The sequence below is a fragment of the Chiloscyllium punctatum genome, chromosome 26 (genome assembly GCF_047496795.1).
Source record: "Chiloscyllium punctatum isolate Juve2018m chromosome 26, sChiPun1.3, whole genome shotgun sequence".
Classification (NCBI taxonomy): domain Eukaryota; kingdom Metazoa; phylum Chordata; class Chondrichthyes; order Orectolobiformes; family Hemiscylliidae; genus Chiloscyllium; species Chiloscyllium punctatum.
This window is the reverse complement of record NC_092764.1, coordinates 73,690,515-73,710,901: the sequence shown is the minus strand read 5'-3', so window position 1 is coordinate 73,710,901 and position 20,387 is coordinate 73,690,515. Positions and strand designations below refer to the sequence as shown.

Below are 20,387 nucleotides of genomic sequence, written 5' to 3'. Positions count from 1 at the left end.
CTTGCCACCAATTCCATGAATTCTCCCATTGCAATCATGTAGCGCCAAAGCCCAGCTCAACCATGATCCGGTTTCCTAGTCCTGATCATAATTAGGTTGGGGGGGGGGGGGGCTGTTGGGGAGTGCCATACATCTGTGATACCTCCTGACTACCCCCAAGGCAGGTATGAGAAGGGGCAGTTCAGCTTGGCAAAATGTCATTGAGTGCCTGCACCACAAGCAGACAGTCTGACATTCTCCAGGAGGTGCAACACTGTCAGCTGGTCCCTACCGTCCCTCCCTCGCAGCTCAGAAACAATCAGAGGTGGCTTGAGATCCCTTTCTGCAGAGAGGATTAAACATTGCTGAAATTTTCAACCTTTTCTTCCTCGGTATGGACCATGGTTACTACTGTTTGGTGGCCAAGCTACCCCTCCCCCCCCCTCCCCCATATAAACCACAGGACTAGTTTGAGTTGGACAAGAGGCAGTACGCTTTAATACGGCCTCACATGATCCCTTGGGGAAGGCCAAGTGCTGGCCTGTCCTAATTTGTGACATTTCTGTTGGGCGCTCACAGCAGGAGTGTGTGGAAGAGCCTTGGACCTTTTGCAGCCCAGATGCCTGACTCCAAATGTTACATCTGGCATATCATCTTATTTCTATTCTCAGCCTCAAAAATGGGAAGGAATGAAAGAAATGAATGCCTAGTAACAGAATGTAAATAATATAAAGGGCACGCATTTACTTAGTGGCAGATGCAGTGTGTAAATTAATCCCATAGCACCAAAAAAAAATTCCTAGAATGCATTTTGCATTCAGGAACTGTAAGCCTCCATTATCCCTGCATGGCATATACTGTGCTATTGTTACACAACAGTATATTCTTTGACACAATGTCACGGTGATTACAACATGTAATTACAGAAAATAGGCAGAAAATCCTTCAAAAATCAGTTTTATAAAAAAGAACTTGAGTCAGAATAAAGGTTAAGAAAATCTTCAAAATAACATGAGAGGAAAATTCCTTCAAGTGAGTAACGTAAGAACATAATACTCTTAGAGCAAAGCTTATTTTTTAGTTTATCCCACCACATCAACAGACAGACACGCACACCCAATGATGCACTCGCTCCATGTGAGCGCATACTGACACAGAGACACACACACCCCGTTGCCTTACCTTTAACAATTGGTTATAGTTGTCTGAAATGAGCAGGAGCAGAGCATTAGCAGAGATCATCATCTTTGTACAACAGTTACTGTGAATTTGAAGCAGCTTTACCATCACACACACTCACATGAGTACAATGAAAAGTTGACAAGTCCCCACTTCTGGTTCCATCTTAGGTACCAAGGTACCTAGGCACTCATTCTCAACTACAACTGCTGAGGAAAAACAATAGAAAAATAAAGGAATGAAATAAATTTGAAAAATAGAGAAGTAAGAGTTCAGAATAACAGTCCTTCCACCCCAATTGCGGCAGGTTTCACCTCGAGCCTGGGAGTCTGAGTCCGCACCGAGGCTGGGAGTCCCACTCCACGTCGAGGCTAGGAGTCTGTGCTGGCCTTCACCCCAGACATCGCCAAAGCCACCCAAGATGGGGAGGTTAAAATGGCTAATGGTAAGTACCTTTGCAGGAATTACCTGCCAGGAGCGCAACATGCAAGTCTCAATGTCAAATTCAATGGCAATTGAAGCAAGCCATTAGTGCTGTTGGGATTTGGTGTTTAGCACAGAGCTGCCCTTGTAGCTTCGCCTCTAATTGCTTCCCCAGCTCTGAGGATCCACTTTATTTCTAGGAATATGCAGTTAACGGTTATTATTGCAGGTATCCAGCCCAATATCATGGGCACAGACAGAGGCTGCAGTGTCGACCTAATAACACTGCACTGAGATTACTGTGTCCAGCTCTGATCTCTATACTTGCAGAGGGGTGTGCTGGTATTCAAAGTACTGCAGAGAAGGTGAGCTGGGTCGTTTCCTGCACTGAGAGTTGGGTGTCTTATCAAAATAAAAGGTTGAGCCTGTACTCCTCGGAGTTACTCCTCGGAGTTTTGAAGAGCGAGAGATGATCTTGTTGAAGCGTATAAGATTCTGAGGGGGCTTGATAAGGTCCATGTTGAGAGGATGTTTTTCTTTCGGGGGGGGGGGGGGGCATAGTTCACGAAGAAGGAAGAAGTGTTTAAAAATGAACAATAAAATGGAGATGGGGAGAAGGGATTTATTTCTCAGTGTTTGGAATTCTTTTCCCCAGTGAGCAGTGGAGACAGCGTCAAGGAATATATTCAAGGTGGAATTCTAGAGATTTCTGACTGACAAGGAGGTAAGGGTTTAAGAGGTTAAACAAGGAAGTAACCATGATCAGATCAACCATACTCTTGTTGAATGACAGAGTTAAAGTTGCAGAATGGCCGACTGTTTCTTATATTCTTGGGACTTTCTTTTTTAATTGAGCCCATCCTTGGGGTGAAGGGAACTGAATGGACAGATGATCTATCTTGCCTCAGCAGTCAGACTGCAACATTTAGGCTGTGGGTGCTGGTGCTGATATCTCTATGGATCAACAAGTCTGCTTTTTGGAAAGGCAGTCGTTTCGAGTTGGTGAAAATCCAAATGACTGAGACTGTGTCAGGATGGTTGCACCAAATGACCTTTCATATGTTATCTAAAAAGCACATGTAATGTTTGGAATATATGTTATATTAAAAATTAGCTTGAAGTTAAGTATAAAGTTGAAACCTAAATGTTAATGACAGTAGATAGTTCTAAGCCACTGTACGGTGGAAATCCTAATTTGTGAAGGAACCTGAATTTCTTCATACAGGTACAGTTGAGTGACTTCTTCCTAACCATGTATTACTCTATTCTTTGCAGTATCAATTTTGCTGTAAATGTTAGTAATCTTCATTGTAAATGTTGAGGTGGCAGGAGAAGGGAAAGGGTTGTGCGAGAGGAATCCTGCTGGGCGGTGAGGCATTTAAGATATATTAATCAAAGAAAAGCCCAAGGCTTCTGTAGAATGTCAGACGATTGTGAAATCCACTCGCATAAAAAATTCACTGGCTCACAACCTGGATAATGCATAATTTTTATTTCTGTATCGTTTGCTTTTTATATATGTCTTCTGGAAGAGTTTCCAATGTCGGTAGAACCTACACCAGAATTGCAAACAGGCAAGTTTTTGACAAATTGAAATGGAATTTCGCTGCTTATAACCAGTTTTCTGATTTCAGCTCGTCATTAGAGTGGTGTTGGTGCAAAAGATATTGTATAGGTTACATTTGAGAGGCAGGAGACATTGCAATGGGTGTGTCACTGCAATCCTTGATTGGAATTGATACCAAGAGTATCAGGCCCAATTGGATATGATGGTCAAGATGGAGGGAAAGAGACATAATTGCTAGTAGGAGTCTGTAGACAGGGTAGAGGTGTAACAAGATAATATCTAGCCCCTTGTGAAATATGGTTCTATCCATCTCCCAATGGCACCCTCTCCAAAGCTCAGCATTCTTCACAGAGATATTGTCACCTCTGGCCACACTGAACTACAACCTCAGGAGGTGAAGGAAATTTGGCATGTCCATAACGACTCTTGCAAAATTTTAAAGTTACACCCCAGAAAGCATCTTATCTGAATACCTCACAGCGTGATCTGGCAACTGCTCTGCCCAAGATTGAAAGAAACTGCAGAGGGTTGTGAACACATCCCAGTCCATCAGGCAAACCAGCCTTTCATCTGTTGACTTCACCTATCCTTCCCGCTGCCTTGGGAAAGCAGCCAACATAATCAAAGACTCCCCACACCCCCCCACACCCCCCATCATAATCTCGCCCACCCTCTTCTATCAGGCTGGAGATGCAAAAGTTTTTGCAAGGTTTGTGAAGGATTGCAGCTCAGGTTGAGGTTTAGGGTGTAGGTTTGCTCGCTGAGCTGTAGGTTTGATATCCAGACGTTTCATTACCGGCTGGGTAACATCATCAGTGGCGACCTCAAAGTGAAGCAAAAGTTTGTATATACGTGTGAACAGGTTCATGAACAGCTCCATCCCTGCTGTTATCAGACTTCTGAATGGTCCTCTTTAATGTTAATGTTGATCTCTCTGTCTGCATCTTCTCAGCAGCTGTAACGTTGTATCCTGCACTCTGTTCTGCTACCTGATGCCGTTGTATAATACGATCTGTCTATAAAGCATGTAAGGCAACACTTTTCACTGTACCTTGGTACTTGTGACAGTAATAAATCAAATCAAACAATACAGTCACTTTATACTCAATCCTCTGTTTGTTCTTGCTTCAGGTCTCCCTTGGGCTAAAGGCATAGAACTATTCATGCCTCTCTACCAAGGCAGATACTGAGAGGACAGCTCCTTCAATCCATGGTCAGCTAGCTTGGCCAGGTACTTGTCTTCCTGGCTGGGTGGGCCACTTTGGGAGTGCTGAATGTCAATCACATATCAGACAGTGTCACTGAAGACCTTTAAGTATGGGAGTTGGGAAGTCATGTTGAGGTTGTACAGGACTCTTCTGGAGTCCTCTTCTGGAGTACTGTGTCCAGTTCTGGTCTCCCTGTGCTCAGAAGGGTATTATTAAGCTGGAGAGGGTTCAGAAAAGATTTACCAGGATATGCTGGAAGTGGAAGGTTTGAGTTATAAGGAGAAGCTGGATAGGCTGGGACTTTTCTCCCCAGCCCGTAGGAGGTTGAGGGGTGACCTCGTTGAGGTTTATAAAATCATGAATGGTATAGATTTAGGCAGATATCTTTTCTGTAAGGTTGTGGATTTCAAGACTATCGGCCATATTTTTAAGATTAAAAAAAAAGACATGGGGGCAACTTCAACCACACAAAGTGGTTCATATGTGGAATGAACTTCCAGCAGTCGTGGTAGCTATGAGTAAAGTTACAATGTTTAAAAGACATTTAGATAAGTGCATGAATAAGGAATGTTTGGAAGGATATGAGCCAAGTGCAAACAAGTGGGACTTAGTATGGGATATTGGTCATCATGGACTGGTTGGATTGAAGAGTCTGTTTCTGTGCTGCATGACTCCCTGACTGTATGAAGGCATGATTGGAATGGCTGTATAAAAGCATCAGACAATAATAGTGGATCCGTCAGTAGCATTTTTATTAGTTTAGTAGCTTTGCTAACTCGCTTATGTTTTGGAATACAATTCTGCAACAACATGAACTATCTACCAAAATGAAGGACCCTCAGCTCTGTGGCAGAACTAGGTGTGTGAGTGATGACAGGTGGGAACTGGGCATCACCCATTTGGCCAGCGTCAGTCCCTTCCTCTTCCATCTGGGGGAGGAACTTGCTAGTTTTTCAACTGGGGGCATTGAATGGTTATTTGGATAGAAATCTTGTGCAAGGAGAGTGTAAAGGAAAGGTAATAAATCCAGTGCAGGAATGATTGGCTGAATGGCTTCCTTGTGCACCACAAGTCTGTGATGTTTGTGACTCTATTCACTCTCTAACCAGTGAGAGAGTGAAGATATTATCAGAATGCACAAAGTTCCTGATAGCTGAAAGCTCTCAGCAAATCTTTTGAAGTGTTTAAAAATAAAGTCTATTTAAACAGCTTGAGACCCATTACTTTGCATCTCAGTCCTTTTCACTGTGATCTTTGGTGCCACATTAATGGGATGTTTTAGTATCCATTCAAAAGGTAATTCCTTATCTTAACGGCCTGTGTACCAGACCCATCTCCAGATTAATACCTCAAAATTAAACATTCGCTTCCTTGAGATTCCCACTCGAAAGAGAACATGTGAAAAGGCAAATCTCATACATCTCCAGTGGGAGAACAATCTTGCTCGTTCTTCGATAGTGTCCACCTTCCTTATGGTGATGTTAGAAAATGTGCCATATATATGCATGCAAACGTTGAATGTTCTAGGGCAGATCTTCAGGCAAAAAGTAAAAGTCGACGTCGTACAGTTAGGGGGTCGGTTAACTCAGTCAAATGGAACACCATTGTAAAGTTGCACCAACAATTCTTGCATCGGCTGAGGTTACCATGCATTCTCGATCTCTCCACTCAGCTGAGGCGTGGTAACCCTCAGGTCAATCCATCACCAGTTGCCTCTCTCTCTCCAATGATGGAGCAGCCGTACCGTCCAGTAGGGCTGATAGGAAACATCAGTGGCTCAGTGGTTAGCACTACTGTTTCACAGCACCAGGGACTAGGTTCAATTCCAGCCTCAGGCGACTCTCTGTGTGGAATTTGCGTTGGTTTCCTCCCACAGTCCAAAGATGTGCAGGTTAGGGCGAATTGGCCATGCTAAATTGCCCATAGTGTTCAGGGATGTGCAGGTTAGGTGGGTTAGCCATGGGAATAGGGTCGGATGCTCTTCGGAGGGTCAGTGCAGACTTGATGGGCTGAATGGCCTCTCCCTGCTCTACAGGGATTCTATTGAACCCGTGGGCTTGGTCCTGAGGGGCAAAGGCGATATCAGAGGGTTGAAAGTCTATGCCAGGTCTTTGGAAGTGCCGAACAAGACGCAGGCACTGGTCGCTGGCCATGGTGCTGAAGTCAGCGGGGACTCTCTATCTATCCCAGGCCAGCTACCGGTACCTCTGACCTTTAAATAACAAAGAGCAACTGTGGGGAATAAAAAGGCTTGCTGCACTCTCCCCACCAACCACTAGCATGAGGCAAATTGTTGGGCCAAAGTTAGGGATCAATTTAAGACGCACGACATATTGGGGTGAGAGCAAACCACATTCGGCAGAGACTGACTCTTACAAGAGATCGTCTATTACTTAAGTATGTGTGTTGTGTTTGTTTAATAGTATTCATGGCACTGAAATGTTAGCATTTTATCCGTGTGAACAGCCTTGCAGTAACGTGTTCTTCCATCCATCAATTCAACTGAATTGATTGTGTTTCAGAGAGGTTCTCCAGGAAAGGGATTTTTTTTTTCGTGTCATCCTTTGGAAGACAATGTGTGACTTCTGTTGGCAGTGGTGCAGGGAGCCACTAGCAGCAACATTATGTTTGAGGCACAGTTGGAGAGACCATCTACACTCCATGCTGATTACTGAAAGCAACTAAGCAACGAGTTTCTCCTTTATGCACAAATTGAAGCGTTCAATCTGGAAGAAGGCATTTAGAGCACTTAAAGCTGGGTTAATGCAGGAACCCAAGCCCTGCATTAATATATTCTCACTGAATAAAAACAATGAAAAAGCCTCAAGTGAAGGCGGTTTCTTTTTTAAAAAAAAATTCTGTAGCATCAGTTGCTAAGTGCATAGCAAAAACAGTAGAGGGCAAATGAATAATTTCTGGGGAATGGCAGAATACAGACTAGAAATAACATTTACCATGTACAGGTTGAGAAGATTGAATATTCCTGGAGAGTGATTATCGCCTTAAAAAAAATCTGGTAAATAAAGTTGAGGTTTACATAATAGGAAGGCCAGTGTCCAATTAGATTTTGCTTTAAAAGACAATGGACAGAAAGCAACAAATTGTGGTAAATGGTTGTTTTTCCAACCAAGGAGTGGTGTTTCCCAACCTTCAGTGCGAGGATGTTTTTTAAAAAACTATATAAATGGCTTAGATCTTGTATTACAGAGTGAAATGTCAAAATTTGCCAGTGATCACAAACTTTGAGAAGTGCCAACGGTGTTGACATACATTGCCTGGAATAGAACATGAATGGACACAGTGGGTGGACAAGTGGCTAATGGAATTTGGTACAGAGAAGTGTTTGAATGCAATTTGGCGGAAAGGTTGGAGAGAGGGAATATGGACTGAGCAATTTCAGAGTGTATGTAGGAACACAGGGAGCAAGGAGTGCAAGAGACCAGTTAGCAAAGCTTGGGCTTCAAAAGTAGAAGCATTGCATATAAAAATAAGGGAGTTATGCTGATTCTGTAAAAAGGTTGCATTGGAATTTGCCTCACTATGTATTATACATTGTTCTCCCGAACAATTCTAACCACTCATCCTCTGAGATATTAGGGCCCACCTGATCTCATCAATTGGCCAGGACCTCATCCAAATGATTATGTCTCATTTAATTCCCTAGACAACTGTGTCAGATTGTCTGCAAAACCCAGTTCAGTCTCTAATCAAACATGCACTTTTCAGGAGGTTTTATGAAAGGTGATCCTACTTGTTTATCTCTGTTCTTAGTCCAGGGATTCTGAGGCCAAACACAGTGCTCAAAATGACTAGCTGACATTCACACTGGATCAAACCCAGCATCTTCTGCAATAATACGGCTCAATAAATACAGCTTTAATGTAAGGAAGAAAGCACAGGAATTTTCCAGTTCAGCTAATGAGTCCTTCTTACATTTCCTGCCAGTTTTCTGTCATTTTATGACTAATTGTAGGGATATTCCTCACACAGCCTTGTGAAGGAGTTTTGATCTTATAAAGTGCCAAGTGGTTGCAAAACTGATGGCTATTATTAATATTCAGACAATGCATAGTTGAGGATCTATTGCTTTGGCTGAGAATAAGGAAGATATCATCATTGCACCTTCCAAATCTCTCCCATCTAGAAGAACAAGGGCAGGAGATACCTGGGAGTAGCACCATTTGCAAGTCCCCCTCTAAGTCCCCCAGCCTGACTTGGAAATATATCACCGTTTCTTCACTGTTACTGGGTCAAAATCCTGAAAGTTGTTCCTTTGCAGCATTGCAAGTGTTCCTTTACCACAAGCACTGCATTGGTTCAAGAAGGGACTGATCACCATCACTTCCAGGGCAACTAAATTTGGGCAGTAAATGCTGGTCTAGCCCATAACACCTTAGTCATGAAAGAATAAAAAAGAACACAGTCAACTTTTGACCAAGAGCCAAACTGAGCTCTTGCAACTACTGACAGAACAACTTTGCATCACACCTCACATACCCTATTCTGCTAAATTGAAATGAAATATCTCCTCCAAAACCGAGACACAATTGAATTTTTTTTTTCAAATGGACTATCTCCAGGAACTGTGGCATCCGATTCCTGTCAAACCTCTTCTATCATCTCTGTTATCAGGACTAAAGTAAAATACTGAAAGCCTGAAGTAACTTATGAGGAGAGATCTAAGTTGGCTTGATAAGGAATAAGTTTAGTAGGATTCCTCACAAAGGCCAACTCAAGATAATATCATTGAAGTTGCCAAGAATATTTTTTTACATAAATGTTTCCTTTGTCCAGGAGTGAGCAAATTTACCTTCTGCCAAGCACAAATTGCAATCCCAACTCAACTCCCACAGACAGCAGCAAAGACAATTGTGGGTCAAACACCTGTAACTGGAAGCAAAAAGAGTCATGGTGTGAGCTTGTGTTGCAGTGAGGGAGAAGCCTCTTTGTTTAGTTGGTAGGTTTACTGCTCTTTGTTGTGCCGCTAAACTGTACAGATTGTGAAGATCCGAATTGTGTTAGCTGATCTTGGTTTGCGAATGGCTATGGTTCCCGCAAGTTACAAATAATTGCAAATTTAGACTCAAAATGCAAGTGTATTTCTTAGAGCTCACCATGTGGCTGATAGACTCATACATTGTCTGCAATAGGAGAACAAATGTGACACCCCAAAATGTACTGTCACATAACCATCTTGTTCCTAGCTCTTTCCGAATAAGGTGACAACATAACAGTCAGGACAGTGCAATTTGTCTGAGTGCCTGGATTGGAGCAGTGGGGATCAATTCAGCCTGGATTGACTGTTGTCCAGTGCAGTTCTGGAAAATGCACATGATTTTTAGTTGAAGACAGGTTAAGATCAATTCCAGTTTATTCCGCAGTTGACTAGTTTGCCAACACAGTTAGCAAATGGGCAATTAGCGATTAGATGGCACTGTGGCCAGGATCAATGCATATTGGCAAAGGCCAGGACGTGGGATAGGGGGAAAGTGAACCAAAATGAACAAACAATCCACAGGCAAACTCTCCACTCATTCACGAGGTTAATTTGGACTGTCAGGGTAGGCGGAGTGCAGATTACTGATGGGAATAGTGACATCCAAAAAGGAATTATTAGAGAGAAAGAGGGCAGAGAACATTAAGCACAACTCACTGGCTAAACCACAGCATTGAGAATGTAAACTGTTCACACGGCAAGAAAAATGAGTGGTGCGGACCTGATTACATTTCTCAGCTCGACATTGATGTTTTAAAAATGGAAGCAGATATTCAGAGGGTTAAAGCAAACTGCTCCACTCAGGCACTGGGATCAGAGACTCGGTCTGTCTGAAATATTGATGTGCTGCTGGACCCAGGCGTGACACACGATTGCTCATAGACAATGGGAGACCCTATTAGTGTTTGTGAAGAGCTCACATGACCAAAGGAAAAGACAATCTCCACCCCTTCCCTTCCTCCTGAGATGTGACAGGTGCCGAGGTAGAATTATATACCGGAGCAGACAGTCTGAAAAGGTGCATCGGTTCAGGCTGCAGCTGCTAATCTTCCTGAGCGCTTGAGCACAGTTTGGGGATTCTGTTCAAAGTATATCTTGGTTTTTTTTTACATGTACAGAAATACATATTTCTGCTTGTTTTTTTTTATTGGCTCCTCTTTAAACTGCTGCCTCAGCCTTGCTCTATACATTTTTATCTTCAATTTGGTAGGTACTGAAATACCTGACCCTTTTTTTTCCAGTTGTGATTTTTAAAAGAAAAACAGCTTTAACATCTTGGTGCCATCGATGCATTTTTTTTATTGTATCTATATATCTCTCTGTGTATGTGGTATCTGTATTTTTTTTTGTAAACGGAACAGTTCTTTAACCCTTAGTATCTCAAGAAGGTTATTTTTTTTGAGGACTTCATTCTTTTTTAAAGCCGGCCAGATCATAGACTTCTCTTTAAACCTGATCTTTTTACACCAGCTCGGATTTTTTTGATTGTGAGATTTTTTTTTTAACCAGTGGCTGAATTTTGTAAGATCTTAGGACTTGCAAGCCTACTGTTTTGAGGAACTTGAATTTGGATCAATAGAGGAGAAGAAAATTTCTTTTTGGAAATGTACTTTTTTTTCTCCGGAAGATTCTTTTTGGGAGGGGGGGGGTGGGGGAAGAGTTGTGTAGACTTGCAGGTTTGCTGAGGAATGTACTGATCCCCAGAAGTTAGGGGGCAACGTGTTCAAACAAATTAAATGCCCCGTGGCTGGCTTTGTCAGTATCAGTGGGATAGGAGTGAGGGGAACACACTCTGCAAAGGATTTGGTAAATGTCGAGTTGCAATAAAGCTGCTTTCTGAGCATCACGTTGCACAGTCGTTTGGAAAGTCGCGGGTGTTTCTGTCCTCCCCACATGTGCAGTTTGCTTTGTCTCCCTCCTCAGCCTTCGTGCTGTAGGCACTGAGTTTGGCTGAGTTCCAGTTCCAGCATTTCAATGAAAACTGGCCAGACTTGACCATATCTCAGCGCAGAAAGTGTTATGGCATTTCTGACTGGTCGCTTTTCCGTTGGCTACTGATGGGTTAATTGACTGCATTTTAGAAAATACGTATTTGTGTGACCATTCAGCGATTATAAGCTGAGCAAAGAGCAATGTAGGGTATTTTTGTATTGTTTGCTTTATTTTCAGCACATGAATTATCCTAGAGACATTTTATAGTATTTCAGCTGATCCTCTTGGTTTAGTGGTAGTTATTGTCAGTGCAGACTCGATGGGCTGAAGGGCCTTTGCTGCACTGTATAAATCTAGTCAGCCTGTTCAAGGATGTTTCAGGGGATTTGGGTGAACAGCAGGTGGTGGGAATCTGGAATACACAACCTGGGAAGGTAGAGGAGGCTGGAAACCTTACAACCTTAAATAAAAAGATTTGGATGAGCACTTCAAATGTCATAACATTCAACGATAAGGGTTAAGTGCAGGAAATTGGGATTAGCTCACGTTTGGTGGTAGTTATTGTCAGTGCAGACTCGATGGGCCGAAGGGCCTTTGCTGCACTGTATAAATCTAGTCAACCTGTTCAAGGATGTTATTACACACCTCCAGAGCAAATGTGACTGGAACCTAGGTTTCCTGGCTCAGAGATAGGGACACTCTAACCGTGGGCTGTACGGTGGCAGGTTAGGTGAATTGGCCATGCTAAATTGCCCGTAGTGTTAGGTGAAGAGGTAAATGTAGGGGAATGGGTCTGGGTGGGTTGCGCTTCGGCAGGTCGGTGTGGATTTGTTGGGCCGAAGGGCCTGTTTCCACACTGTAAGTAATCTAAGAACTATGACTGCACCACAGGTATTATCTCACGGTGGTATGGTGGCTCAGTGGTTAGCACTGCTCCCTCATAGCGCCAGGGACCCGCGTTCGATTCCAGCCTCGGGAGACTGTCTGAGTGAAGTTTACAACATTCTCCCCGTGTCTTCCAGGTGCTCTGGTTTCCTCCGACAGTCCAAAGATGTGTAAGTTAGGTGGGTTGCCCATTATGTGCAGGCTGGCTAGATTAACCATGGGAAATGCAGGGTTTTAAGGATAGAGTAGGGAGGTGCATTTGGGTATGATGTTGTTCAGCGTGGACTCGATGGGCCAAGTGGCCTGTTTCCACACTGTAGCAATTCTAAGATGAATACCATGCCAGATCCCTTTTGGACAGCTGAGATAGATGATAGGCTAAATGGCTTTCTAAAATGCAATCGTGATCATCTCCCATGCCATATGGATAAATGGGAGTTTATGTTTTATTTTTTGGGAGGTGGGTACTGTTGACAAGGCCAGCATTTGTTGCCCATCAACTGAGGTGCCTGGTGAGGCCTTTTCAAAGGATCTTGTGTCTCTCCCTGCCTCTGAGACAAGAGGCCTGGATTACCTCACCTGCCACAGAAATGTCTTACAGCGTTCCTGAATAGGTTGATTAAAATATACCTGAGAGGCCATTTCAACAAATGCAAACACACAGAATCCTGGAGAAACTCAGCAGGTTTGGCAGTGTCTGTGGAGAGAGAAAAACAGTTCAGTTTTCAAGTTCGGCTTGACCTCTTTCGAAGTAAAGAATTCAAAAGAATTGCAAGAGACTTAAAACATTAACTCTGTTTCTCTGCCCAGCATTCTCTGTGTTTGTGTCCGATTTCCAGCAACTGCAGCAGATTTGTTTTGGTTTGAGTTAAATGGTTACATTGCCTGTAGGCCAGACTGAGTAAGCATGGTCATTCCAGAATTGTTCATTCAATTCAACTCCCATCAGATGGCCTGGACCTCTACATTACAGGTTGAGTAACGTCATCACTGCACTACCCTTGAGAGGCGATGATGTTCATATAACTAGATTCACAAAAAATGTACGTGCAAGCAATAATGTATTTTGTACAGGCATCGTTTGTCCAATGATTGGCACTGGCACATGAACAATGGTGTGAGTTAGTCATTGTTTGTGGCTCTGTCATTGTGCATACCTGTGGAGAGCCACACTGATTTCATTCCAATATCCTGTTTCAGTCAGCCGGGCTTTTGTTGTTGACACAGTTTCTGCAGTAACTACTTTTGTTGCTGCTGCTGATGCCATTGCATTTCAAAGTGGTCTGCTAAGTCTGAGAATTGAATGCCACTCTGCTCGGGTCACTGCCACTTTGTTGCGCCAGAGACACTCTGGCTCTGTGTTCTGAAAATGCATGTTGCTAATGTCACTATGTTTGAACTTCTGCAGTGTGTTTATGAGAAACAGCTCTTGTATAGATAGCACTGTGCTATTCGTGGTCCTGCCTTAACTGTGTTGGTTCAGTGTCTTGCAGTTAATAATGTGGCTCTGCCCTTTGATTGGCTCGACTGGTCTAAAGTTGGATCTGTGAAACTCTTCAGGCTTGTGAACATGACAGTGATAATATGTTCCAGATTCATCACCATTGCAACTCCGAGTTGGGCTCTAGGATTTTTGTGTGAACCTAAAGTCTTGCTAAAAGAACCTTTTTAGATTTGAGTAAGATTCATGAGAGAAATGTTCCATTGCATGCTTCCTGTTCAAATAACAGCACACCATTAGCAGCCTTCAGTTCAGAACCTTCATTGGTAGGGATGGTTAGGCGTTGATGCAGGATGCTGCGCTAGCTCTGTTTTTGTGGTTTGATGGTCACCCTCTGTTTCTGTGGGTGCAGTCTTTGAAGTTGACAGTAGGTCCAGTTTGCTATGTGCTTCAAAAACGTAGCTCTCAGCAAACACACAGCCCTTATTGACCTTGAGTGGAAGTGTACAGACTGCTTAGGTTGAGCAGTTTGCAAGATACGTGAAATCTGACACCTCAAGTGAACCCAAGGGCAATCGCTCAGTCTATTCAGGTCTATTCCCCTGCCACCCCAGCTCACTCTTCTTGGTGGTCTTCAAAAATCCCTTGAGTGTAGATATCCCCAGCACAGCAACCCCTAGTGCCAACAAAGTGCTTTGCTAGGACCATGCACTTTTCAGAGTCAGTCCTGTTTACAAGTAAACAGAGGCGTGCATATACTTCTGTGGTGGATACCTCAATATCTTCTGAGCAGATTGTATTTCTCCTGTTTGTTCTGTGTTTTCAGAGGTACACTATTTGCGCAACACATTATTGAATCTCCCCCTCACAATGGAGAAGATCACATGCATTTGAGTAGCACCGTTCATTACCACAAAACCATGAAGTACTCTTTGTATTGTAGTGTGTGGAATGTGACACCTGTGAACTCACAGATCTGTTTATTGAGGTGTACATATTAGCCCAGAGACTCTCGGTTCTATTCCATATTGTCTCTAGTTCCTCACATGACTCATTTCAAATCCCAATAAAGTTGAAGTTAAATACTTGTAAGGTGGTGTTTCCCATTCTGAGTAAATCATTCCTGTGGAATTCCTTATCTCAGTTGTCTTCACATTCTAAAGGCCGCTGACACCCAAACGTCTGTGATGTCTAAAGGACCTGAAGTGCTTGCCAGGAGCACATATCAGGAAATTTCCAAAGTTCCAGATCTTTCTTTCCTTCATTCATTTTGTTGGTAAATTCAGGTGTGGGGTTTTAACTTTATCTTGGGGAAGTCTCCCCATTGTTTTTTTTTATTTGTTTGTTGCTTTTTGATTGCCTTTTCTTCCCCTGCAGTTTTTAGCCTTGAGGGTTTCTGTTTTTCCTCGGTTTCTGTAGATAAATTTGAAGGAGCTGGTGCCTCTTCCTATTTCTGTTCCTTGCCCTCTGCTGGTCCAATTCCAACGTTGGATTGTTTAGCCTCCTGGATGTATACGTTGGCTCTTAGATTGCAGGCAAGGCACTGACTTTAGGAAAGCCACCTCATCAAAAGTTTCAACTGGTGGACCATTTAATCTCCCTTCAAAATAATTTACAAACCAAACCTTAAAAGCTGACAAATCAGTGTAATTTGTCTTTAGCACCGAGGTATAGTTCCATTGGTATGAATCATCATTCAGTATCTGACACAATTTCATCTGCACGACACTGTTTTGACTGGAGTGGAAAGATGATATGGTAACCATTTGGTTCCCATCAGTGACCATGCAGCAGTCAGTAGGAAAAACCTGGCACTGATCAGGAATGGCAGATCTTCATTTTCTTTAACCCCGTGTCCAATAATTACCACCATCTGGGATAACGCCAGCAAACCTAGGCCAGATATTGCTCTGTGCAGCTCAGTAGCAGACCATACTGTAGATCGTACCATATTGCAGACATAGTATTCACTTTCCAACTTGTCCTTAAGGGAGTTAAGGCAAATGTTTAACCCAGAAATGCAAATGTTTGAGCAAAGAGTACATTGTGTCTGTTGATTCATATTTGCGATGTAAGCAAAATAATACACAACTATTGCTGTAAGCTGACTTGCACCTGAAAACTGTTGCAACCTGACGTTGATCAGGGTGGTGGTGAATCAAAGGTTCAGTTTACATACTGTGCCAATTCCCAAGATCTTACTTTACCCCTTTGAACACCACTGACGTCACCCCATTGCTGTGGAGCTCAGTCCCTTGAGCAGCAGATGAATTTCTCATTGAATTATTCAGGGTGTTGAACAAAGATGGAGAAATCTGAGTTTGTTTGTATGACTGACCATCTTGTCGTGATCGTGGTGAAAATGAATCATCGGTATTCAACTTCCATCATTCAACTTTAACACTCAAGGTTTGCGTGGACTAAAGATGAGTTTAATAAAAGACACATACTGACCTGAGGTGGTGGGTGTGATCTCCTGACGAGGTTGAGCCCATCAGTAAACGAGTTTCAGACTGGGCTGAAATTAAAATGTGAAAAGGACAGTGAAGTTCACATTTTGTTTTCTGGGTTGATTCACGTGTTACACATTGACAGGAAAGGTAGTCACACTTCAGATATGAGAAAAAGGCAGATAGGTTACAGGCAGGGGGGTGGAAAGGGAACCGGCAGACAGTGCGGGGATCCCCTGTGGCCGTTCCCCTCAGTAACAAGCATATCGTTTTGGATACTGTTGGGGATGGGAAGGGGGATTTACCAGGGGTAAGCCATGGGGTACAGGTCTCTGACAGAGTCTATCCCTGTTGCTCAGAAGGGAAGCGGGTAGAGGAGCAGAGCATTAGTCATTGGGGACTCCATAGTTGGGGGGACAGATCGGAGGTTCTGTGGGAACGAAAGAGATTCATGGTTGGTGTGTCGCCTCCCAGGTGCCAGGGTTCGTGATGTCTCGGATCGTGTTTTCGGGATCCTTGAGGGGGAGCAGCCCCAAGTCGTGGTCCACAAAGGCACCAACGACGTAGGTAGGAAGAAAGATGGGGATTTAAGGCAGAAATTCAGGGAGCTAGGGTGGAAGCTTAGAGCTAGAACAAACAGAGTTATTATCTCTGGTTTGTTACCCATGCCACATTCTAGCGAAGTGAGGAATAGTGAGAGAGAGGAGTTGAACATGTGGCTACAGGGATGGCCCAGGAGGGAGGGTTTCAGATACCTGGATAATTGGGGCTCTTTCTGTGGTAGGTGGGACCTGTACAAACAGGATGGTGTATACCTGAACCAGAGGGGTACCAATGCATTCTGGGGAAGAAATTTGCTAATGCTCTTTGGGAGGGTTTAAACTAATTCAGCAGGAGGAACCCAAATTGTAGCTCCAGTGGCCAGGAGTTTGAGAGTAATGAGGTCAGATATAAGGTTTCAAGGTCACAAGAGTCACTGACAAGCAGGAAGGTGATTTGAAGTATGTCTACTTCAATACCAGGAGCATCCAGAATAAGGTGGGTGAACTTGCAGCATGGGTAGGTGCCTGGTACTTTGATGTTGTGGCCACTTTGGAGACATGGGTGGAATAGGGACAGGAATGGTTGTTGCAGGTTCTGGGGTTTTGATGTTTCAGTTAGCTCAGGGAAGATGGTAAAAGAGGGGGAGGCATGGCATTGTTAGCAAGGGCAGTATTACAGTTGCAGAAAGGACGTTTGAGGACTTGTCTACTGAAGTAGTATAGGCTGAGGTTAGAAACAGGAAAGGAGAGGTCACCCTGTTGGGTTTTTTACTATAGGCCTCTGAATAGTTCCAGAGATGTCAAGGAAAGGATAGCAAAGATGACTCTGGGTAGGAGTGAGAGTGGCAGGGTAGTTGTTATGGGGACTTTAACTTTCCAAATGTTGACTGGAAATACTATAGTTCAAGTATTTTAGATGGGTCCGTTTTTGTTCAATGTGTGCAGGAGGGTTTCCTGACACAGTATGTAGACAGGGAGGAGAAAGTGAGGACTGCAGATGCTGGAGATCAGAGCTTAAAAATGTGTTGCTGGAAGAGCGCAGCAGGTCAGGCAGCATCCAAGGAGCAGGAGAATTGATGTTTCTGGCATAAGCCCAAGCCCTTCTTCAGTATGTAGACAGGTCAACAAGGGGCAAGGCCAGATTGGGTTTGGTACTGGATAATGAACCAGGCCAGGTGTTGGATTTAGAGGTAGGTGAGCACTTTGGTGATAGTGACCACAATTTGGTTATGTTTACTTTAGCGATGGAAAGGAACAGGTATATACTGCAGGGCAAGAGTTATAGCTGTGGGAAAGACAATTACGATGCGATTAGGCAAGATTTAGGATGCATAGGATAGGGAAGGAAACTGCAGGGATGGGCACGATTGAAATGTGGAGTTTATTCAAGGAACAGCTACTGTGTGTCCTTGATAAGTATGTCCCTGTCAGGCAGGGAGGAGGTGGTTGAGCGAGGGAGGCGTGGTTTATGAAAGAAGTTGAATCTCTTGTCAGAGGAAGTAGAAGGCTTATGTAAGGATGAGATGTGATGGCTCACTTAGGGTGTTCGAGAGTTACAAGTTATCCAGGAAAGACCTAAAGAGAGAGCTAAGAAGAGCTAGGACGGGACATGAGAAGTTGTTGGTAGATAGGATCAAGGAAAACCCTAAAGCTTTCTATAGGTTTGTCAGGAATAAAAGTATGACTAGAGAAAGATTAGGGCCAATCAAGGATAGTAGTGGACGTTTGTGCGTGGAGATAGGAGACGTGCTAAATGAATATTTTTCGTTAGTATTCATACTGGAAAAAGACAATGTTGTTGAGGAGAGTACTAAGGTACAGGCTACTAGACTAAATGGGATTGAGGTTCATAAGGAGGAGGTGTTAGCAATTCTGGAAAGTGTGAAAATAGATAAGTCCCCTGGGCTGGTTGGAATTTACCCTAGGATTCTCTGGGAAGTCAGGGAGGAGATTACAGAGTCTTTGGCTTTGATCTTTATGTCATCATTGTCCACAGGAAGACTGCCAGCAGACTGGAGGATAGCAAACGTTGTCCCCTTGTTCAAGAAGGGGAGTAGAGACAACCCTGAGAATTATAGAGCAGTGAGCCTTACTTCAGTTGTGGGTAAAGTGTTGGAAAGGGTTATAAGAGATAAGATTTATAATCATCTAGAAAGGAATAAGTTGATTAGGGATAGTCAACTTGGTTTTGTGAAGGGTAGGTCATGCCTCACAAACCTTATTGAATTTTTTTGAGAAGGTGACCAAACAGGTGGATGAGGGTAAAGTGATTGATGTGGTGTATTTGGATTTCAGTGAGGTGTTTTTATCTAGAATTAGAATCCCTAAAGTGTGGAAACAGGCCCTTTGGCACAACAGGTCCACACTGACCCTCTGAAGAGTATCCCACCCAGACCCATTCCCCTACCCTATATTTACCTGTGACTAATACACATAACTTACACATCCCTGAACACTATGGGCAATTCACTTAACCTGCACATCTTTGGACTATGGGAGGAAACCAGAGCTCCCAGAGAGAACCCAAGCAGACACAGGGAGAATGTGCAAACTCCACACAGACAGTCACCCGAGGAAGAATCTAACCCGGGTCCCTGGCGCTGTGAGGCAGCAGTGCTAACCACTGAGCCACCATGTCACCCAAAAGGTTTGATAAGGTTCCCCATGGCAGGCTATTGCTGAAAATACGGAGGCATGGGATTGAGGGTGATTTGGCAGTTTGGATCAGTAATTGGCTAGCTGAAAGAAGACAGAAGGTGGTGGCTGATGGGAAATATTCATCCTGGATTTCAGTTACTAGTGGGGTACAGCAAGGATCTGTTTTGGGGCCACTGCTGTTTGTCATTTTCATAAATGACCTGGACGAGGGTGTAGAAGGATGGGTTAGTAAATTTGCAGCTGGCACTAAGGTCAGTGAAGTTGTAGATAGTGTTGAAAGATGTTGCAGGTTACAGAGGGACATAGATAAGCTGCAGAGCTGGGCTAAGAGGTGGCAAATGGAGTTTAATGTGGGAAAGTGTGAGGTGATTCACTTTAAAAGGAGCAACAGGAATAATGAATACTGAGCTAATGGTAAGATTATTGGTAGTGTAGAAGAGCAGAGATCTCGGTGTCCATGCATGTAGATCATGCTGCAGCTTTACAAAACTCTGGTGTGGCCACATTTGGAGTATCGTGTACAGTTCTGGTCACTGCATTATAGGAAGGATGGGGAAGCTTTGGAAAGGGTGCAGAGGAGATTTACCAGGATGTTGCCTGATATGGAGGGAAGGGCTCATGAGGAAAGGCTGAGGGACTTGAGGCTGTTTTTGTTAGAGAGAAGAAGGTTGAGAGGTGACTTCATTGAGGCATATAAGATAATCAGAGGGTTAGATAGGGTGGACAGTGAGAGCCTTTTTCCTTGGATGGTGATGGCTAGCATGAAGGAACATAGCTTTAAATTGAGGGGTGATAGATATAGGACGGATGTCAGAGGTAGTTTCTTTACTCAGAGTAGTAGGGGCCTGCAACAGTAGTAGACTCACCAACTTAAGCGGCATTTAAATGGTCATTGGATAAATGTGTGGATGATAATGGAATAGTGTAGGTTAGATGGGCTTCAGGTTGGTTCCACAGGTTGGCACAACATGGAGGGCCGAAAGGCCTGTACTGTGCTGTGGTGTTCTATGTTACCTGTGGAGTGTTCGGCTTAGGGAAAACAGTAAACAGGCTCAGAAATATGCAACCTCATCAACAGTTGTTTCTGGAGAGCAGAATAAGTGAAGACACTGTCCTTTGCTGTTGAT

General features: G+C 43.6%; 1 protein-coding gene across 2 annotated transcripts in view; it reads left to right on the top strand.

The window, feature by feature from the left end:
• LOC140453171 (RNA-binding Raly-like protein) overlaps window positions 1-20,387 on the top strand; it is a 1,408,367-nt gene that overhangs the window by 336,889 nt on the left and 1,051,091 nt on the right. Inside the window, exon 1 of one of the 2 annotated variants that reach the window (XM_072547651.1) lies at window positions 10,404-10,558. The exons of the other annotated variant lie outside the window; for it this stretch is intronic. The gene's annotated coding sequence lies outside the window, so the exon portion shown is untranslated. Of the gene's footprint in view, window positions 1-10,403; window positions 10,559-20,387 lie in introns of those variants that run through there. 2 annotated transcript variants of the gene reach the window in all.